Source organism: Cupressus sempervirens, chromosome 1 (genome assembly GCF_028749045.1).
Source record: "Cupressus sempervirens isolate cs-2001-9-10 chromosome 1, ASM2874904v1, whole genome shotgun sequence".
Lineage (NCBI taxonomy): Eukaryota > Viridiplantae > Streptophyta > Pinopsida > Cupressales > Cupressaceae > Cupressus > Cupressus sempervirens.
In genome coordinates this window covers 457,205,836-457,212,323 of record NC_143118.1, presented here as the reverse complement: position 1 = coordinate 457,212,323, position 6,488 = coordinate 457,205,836, and the positions used below count along the sequence as shown (strand labels likewise).

The window sequence follows — 6,488 nt, the reverse complement described above, 5'->3', positions numbered from 1 at the left end:
ACATTGCGAACCTCTAAATGCACAGACACATTCACATGTCTAGTCAAATAATGCACATGAGTCTAGATTTAATAATCACTGGAAGGTTTAGTTTGAACACTTAAATAAGATACATTGACCATATAGGGACGACATTGGTAAAATATGAACAACTGAATCACTAACTCCATATGCCACTGCCAGGGATATAAATCCTGCACACTAAAACACAAGATCAAGTGCAATTGCATATAATAACATAGCCAAAGCAATAAATGCATTAAATAACCTAATTTAACCATTTATTCTATTATACCAAATTTATCCATTTACATCGCTCACGTTCGCATGAACATAACAAAGAAAGAATGAAGCAACTTACTATAACATTAAATCCACATATAGCATAATTAGAGATATGTCCAAAAACTAGATAACCAAATATCATCATACAACATACATTCATCTCAAAATGGCATCATCATACAAATATGATCAATTGAACAACATAGTAATCTAACATCTATGCTGTTGGAAATCAAAGTATAACGTCAAACCATTAGGTCATCTCAAATGTAAAAAAAAGAACATGATTACAAGGATCTCTCAAATAAAAATAAACAAGGTACAGACTGCAAACATGAGAGGGACTACATGATACTTTACTAGGTAGTTTATAAATTTGTGGATCTTGATAATTGTACCTATACAAGAATTATGAGACTACTTGATGTGGTATTGTCCATGAATTTTGGCACACTAGATGGTTGTCCAATAATTGAGATGAATGTTGATCCAACATTTATAGAGATAAAATCTAAGAACTTATAAATTTATCTTGGGAGCTACCTCTATACACTTCAATCAATAAATTATTAATAATTTTATAAGTTAATATTTTATATAAATATAAATTTATATATATTAATTTAAAATTATTAAGTTTTAATAAAATTTAACTAGTTTATAATAAAATAATATCAATAAATGGGTGTTGTAAACATGTTTTTATGTCTTTACTAGGCTTAATTTAGTTCACGGCCAGCTCAATGTGATTGATCAATATGATTTGGATATTAGTAAAACTGAGCAAAATGATAGGTCATTTACACCTTCCAGTGTAACAATCACATGTCGCATTCATATAAATTATTAAATTCTTCTAGTATTTCCTCTACACAAAATAAAAAACAAGATAAAAGTAATGAGTGGATTTATATAATAATCTCTACAATTACTCCAAGTTGTGAGTCATATAGAGCTTATTTATTTGTTGTTCTTTAAACAAACTAAAAGAAATGCAAAAAAAAATAATAAAATATTTAATAATTAGTTTTAATTTAATCAATTTAAAAATATTTCAATTAAAATTAAATTAATTTTAAAAATTATTTCAATTAAAATATAAACTAATTTTAAAAAGTGCATTAATTATTATGTGTTTTGATTAATTATTATTATTATTTAGTAAAAATTCATAAACATAAAATTTATGTTAAAAATAATAAACAATATTTTATGTTTACTTGAATTGTATTAAATTGGAAAGGATGTTCTTATTTTAAAATTTGATACTAATACTTATAAGTTATATTATACATATTACAATTAACTAAGATTGTAGCCATTGGATACAATACATAGGATATTTATTCATTTGGAATAGTTGATTAAACTAACTTTATTTTAAGAAAATACAAAATTCATTTAGATTTACCAATTAGTAAACTCATTCGTTTCTAAATGAGTAAGCATTTAAATTAAATTAGATCCTTTTTTTAGGAATCAATCATTTTTTACAATTTATTTAATGACTTTTCAAACTTTTCTATAATTCTAATCCCCATATAAAGTATTAATCCCTATATATATAAATATATATATGAATGAGTAAGTTTGAATTTGAGTTTTTTTTTTTTTTTTTTTTTCATTGTAATTTTTCTTCAAAGTATTTCAAAGTATAAATCTTTTATGTTTATTAGAAAACTGGTTATAAGATAATGTGAACAAAATTATTAAAAAAATCAAAAATATTGTGAAACAATAAAATAATTAAGTACTTAAATACTCTTCCATACAATGCATTGTTATCCCAAAAAATGTTTAAATTCCAATACTTGTTAATACAATTGCCTAGATTTTTCTTCCAACCAAACAAGAAACATATAATATTCTTTCATTTTTCTTTGATATCCTAAAATATGAGTGTAAGAAGATAACTTAACTAATCAAATAATGCTTCTCGTATATGCTAAAATCATAAATAGCATGAACATATTATATAATGAGCACATATAACTCAAAACTATTTAAATGTATTTGACAACTGAAATTCGAAGTCAAATATGAACAATTTCAAGGAGTTACACAAAAAATAAATATATCAAAGTTAATCAATATGAATAAAAAAGAAAGAAACAGAAAATTGGGTAATAATTATTTTTTTTAAAGTTAAAAAGAGGAGTAGTTTTTTTAATAAAAATGACACTCATGGAAGTTCTTATTAGAGAGACAAAGTTATCATATGAAGCTTTGGCAGAAAAAAGGAAGAAGCATCCAACAATGTGACTGCAACAAAAAGATAGCATAAGATTACTTAAGATCATGATATTACTTCTCGATAATTTTACCTATTCACATGAAGTAAGCACTACAATTTCCAACAATGTCTCCTCCCAAAATTCAATTTGTTTATATTTGTTTCTTATATACAATATTTTCAAGAGTGTGGGATAGTATCCTTCATTCTATAGACTCCTCAAGGCAACTTGTTTAGGTGTTGGTGGGAGTGTTTTGAAAATCAATCTATTATGTAACAATGATTATTGAACATTTTTTGTAACATAATTATCAAACACAGTAAGAAATCAAATTATATGATTTTTTTTAATGAAGAATAACTTTATTATTTGGGTTTCATTCAAGAAGATGTGTGAAAGACATCACAAGATTTAAAACTTTTCATTTTTTAGCCTCTATACGAGACATGAAAAAGAAAATTCACTGGGAAGTTCATAACACGAAATTTTGTAAATATAAAATAGCAAAAATTCATTACCATTAAAAAGAACAAGAAATAATTCCCCAATTTGTCTGAAAGTTATGTGACATGTCTAGAAGGACACATCATTTTAATAGATAAAGTCAAGTCAATTAAAGATTCTTTTTCATTTTCTATAGATGTCTTAGAGGCAATAGGAAACTTTAGGTGACATTTGAAGAGCCTATTTCTAACTAATAATCTCTCCAACTTTTTAATTTAATTTCTTAGTTTTGATATGTACATTGATGTTTTCAACCTTAAAAATTCATTTTCAACCTATTAGGAATGCTAGGGATCCTAGAACTGGACATGCAAGCATCTTCTAAAACTACTTTTCTAAGACATATATCAAACTCTAATATTCAATTGATTTGACAAAAGTAATTGGCATAGATAATGGCAATACAAATTTCTTCGTTAATTGAGTTGAGAAACCAGTCCTGCCTTTTTCACATGAATCATCACCTTCATTCTTTGGTAGATAATTTACTGCATCTATCCATACAATCTATAAGATACTATAGAGAACAAAACCCTAAAATAGTTACTAGATTCATAGAACACTGAAAAATTTACAAATTTTTTTAATTTCACATTGTGAACAAATGGACAAATTGTAAACAGAAACAACGATGTAATGGAATTTAAAGTTGTAAAAAATCCAATTTGAATAAATGTGAAATATAATGAAAATATAACAGCTTATAGTAAAAAAATGATTTCTATCTATATTGGTTCCTAAGTCTTAGTGATCATGTAGAAATGTAGTGAAACTTATGAATGAATTTCAAGTTGCCCTTTATTTTTGGCTTCTTTAATATTAATAATTAGGAGGTAGTGGATAGCTATTAGAATGCACTAATTATTGGTACTATTCCCAATATATAAAAGACATTGATTTCTTAGTGTATTTTAGAAGTTGTATACACATTTCCATATTTAACTAGTATAGATATTTCCTTATTTAACATGGGTAATTATGCTTCATAGAGATTTCAAGAAGTCAAGAATACAAAGAGGGTGTTGCCCATTGCTTTGCTCAAATTCCTGGCTTTGCTTCCAAGGACCTCAAACTTGTGCTAACACTTTTAGTCAACTCTGACTATTAAAAAACTTTTAGTCCAAAGCTTAAGTCTTAATGTATGATATGTAAGCCATCCCCATAAAAATTGCCCTTAAATTCATTAAAATCCCATTTGTGTATGCCTAATTTCAAAAAGGAAAAGCAAAGAAATTTCATTTAGTTCAAGTTTATTTTTCCACTGTATGCAAACCCTAGAGATCATTACAATCAAATAACTTTTTTCACTTCATGCTCGAAAATGGAGGAATGATAGGATGAAAGGAGTTACTGAAGTAATCAAATGAAAGACATTAAAATGGTGGGTTCAATTGAAATCTAGGAATAAAAATGTAAATGGACAGAAGCTTTTATAGTCTAAGACACTAGCCATAGTTTTTGGGTTGACATATGGTGACAGTGATATGGGAAGGTGCACATACCCTATCCCAATGGAATTTGAACTTGTGACCTCTGTTTCAAGAGTTCAAGTCCTCCACCACTAGATGAACTCAAACTCAATAGAAGAATTGGACATAAATCCATAAAAGAAATGATAATCTTAGTTGCCACCAAGACCCTTTCTGATTTTCTTCACTTCCTCTAAACTAATCTAGAATGCCTTAGTGAGAACCAAGGCAGGAATGGCTGGATTAGCAGTAAATCTAACGAATGGAGTAACAACAACCCCACCATTTTGACTATTAAAAATAGCAATAAAAGTGGCATGAGTCCCACCAATGTTATGAAGGAAATGAGTGACTCCCTTGGGGAACACAAACAAATTGCCTTCTTTCACAATGTGAGAGAACAACTTGTTCGAATTATTGATGAACCCAACCAAGAATTTCCCTCACAATATGTAAACAATCTTAGTGGCTCTAGAGTGTGTGTGACGAGGCACCTGCCCACACACTTCAAGATCTGCCTGAGTGATTGACACTTTGGGCTGCATGTTGATGCCCGACAACATCTTTGCAATGGTTAGTGTCCCTCCAAAGCCAAATATGTTGCCCGATGTATTCACTGGGCTGCCTAGGGCAGAAGTCATGAAATGCTTTGCAAATGTCTCTTTTGGACCCAGACAAGGTAACCCATTTATGAAAATGACAGTGGATTTCGTATCTGCCACATAGTTGTTGGAATATTAATTGCATTTAGTTGTTTGTCCCTAGAGCCAAATGCCCACCTACCACCCCTAACAAATTGCAGAATAGACAAAAAACATGACTGCAAAGTGCTAATAGAGAATGACAGGTGTTTCATTCATGAAAAGGATGGGAGCAAGAACTTACTTGCAATAGTTCAAATAACAAAAAATAGAATATTTCCCTTGAGGATAGAGACATGTTTCTCATCTCAAGTTGGTGCTGCACCTCCCACACAATCAACTCTAATGAGTGTGATTGAAGACCCCTCACAAATATGGCACCTTAGGTTTGGTCATCTTGGCTATGCTGGTCTAAATTTGTTGTCAAATAAAAGAATGGTAGAAGGTTTTCCACGAATAGGAAATTCATGTGACAAGTGTGAGGCTTGTATTTTGGGTAAGCAACATCGGCTTCCCTTTAATTTTGGAAATTCTAGGAGGGCTAGATATCCATTAGAGTTAGTGCATTGTAGTGCCTACCCTGGTTCACATCTTTTTTGGACCTTGTTATTATCATCAGACTATGATAGACTAGTTTTATGTTGATGGATTAGTGGTATTGTTTTGACACTATCAGACATTATGTTATGGATTCAGTGGTTATATGATGAGATCATTTAGATTTTACATTTCATGCATACATGATGATCATTATACTATTTTTAGTTATTATTGATGATTAGATGGTTGGTTTATTATCTTATGTGTTTTATTATGGATACTTACCCCATACTTGCATGTGTATGGTGTGCATGTTTGCTTATTGTATGGCATTTCTGATGTGGTTAAGGAAGGGAGTCGTAGTCACCTGCTTAGTCGAGATCTACATGATGCACCACTTCTTGCCATTGTCTGTTTAGCTTAGCATTATATATATTGTATGTACATGCATGGTTTTTCTGCAGGTTGCAGGTACCAGGCATTGAATTCTCTGAATTGCCAGGATGAGTGTACCCTATTATACTATCTCAATGATAAGAGAAGGGAGATAAATTCTCAAGTCCAAATCCCAAACCTTTAAACCAATTGTCCTAGTGAGGTAGGAAAAGTATCTAGATATTTTACCCACCGAATGTGTCGGATGACATGATTCGTGATTTTTAACCCTTTAGACTGATTTTGAGTGATTTTCTCTATGATGGGTTTTCATATTTTATCTTGGAGGTCTATGGTGAATTTTCTATTAATTAAGTCTTAATAAATGGATTTAATTAATAAATTAATTATTTGAGAAAATTAATATAAAATATCATGTT

General features: G+C 29.5%; 1 pseudogene; it reads right to left on the bottom strand.

Annotated features, from left to right (window-relative positions):
- Positions 1–4,644: 4,644 nt before the first annotated feature.
- Positions 4,645–5,217, bottom strand: LOC149578272 (germin-like protein 3-1; annotated as a pseudogene).
- Positions 5,218–6,488: the final 1,271 nt, after the last annotated feature.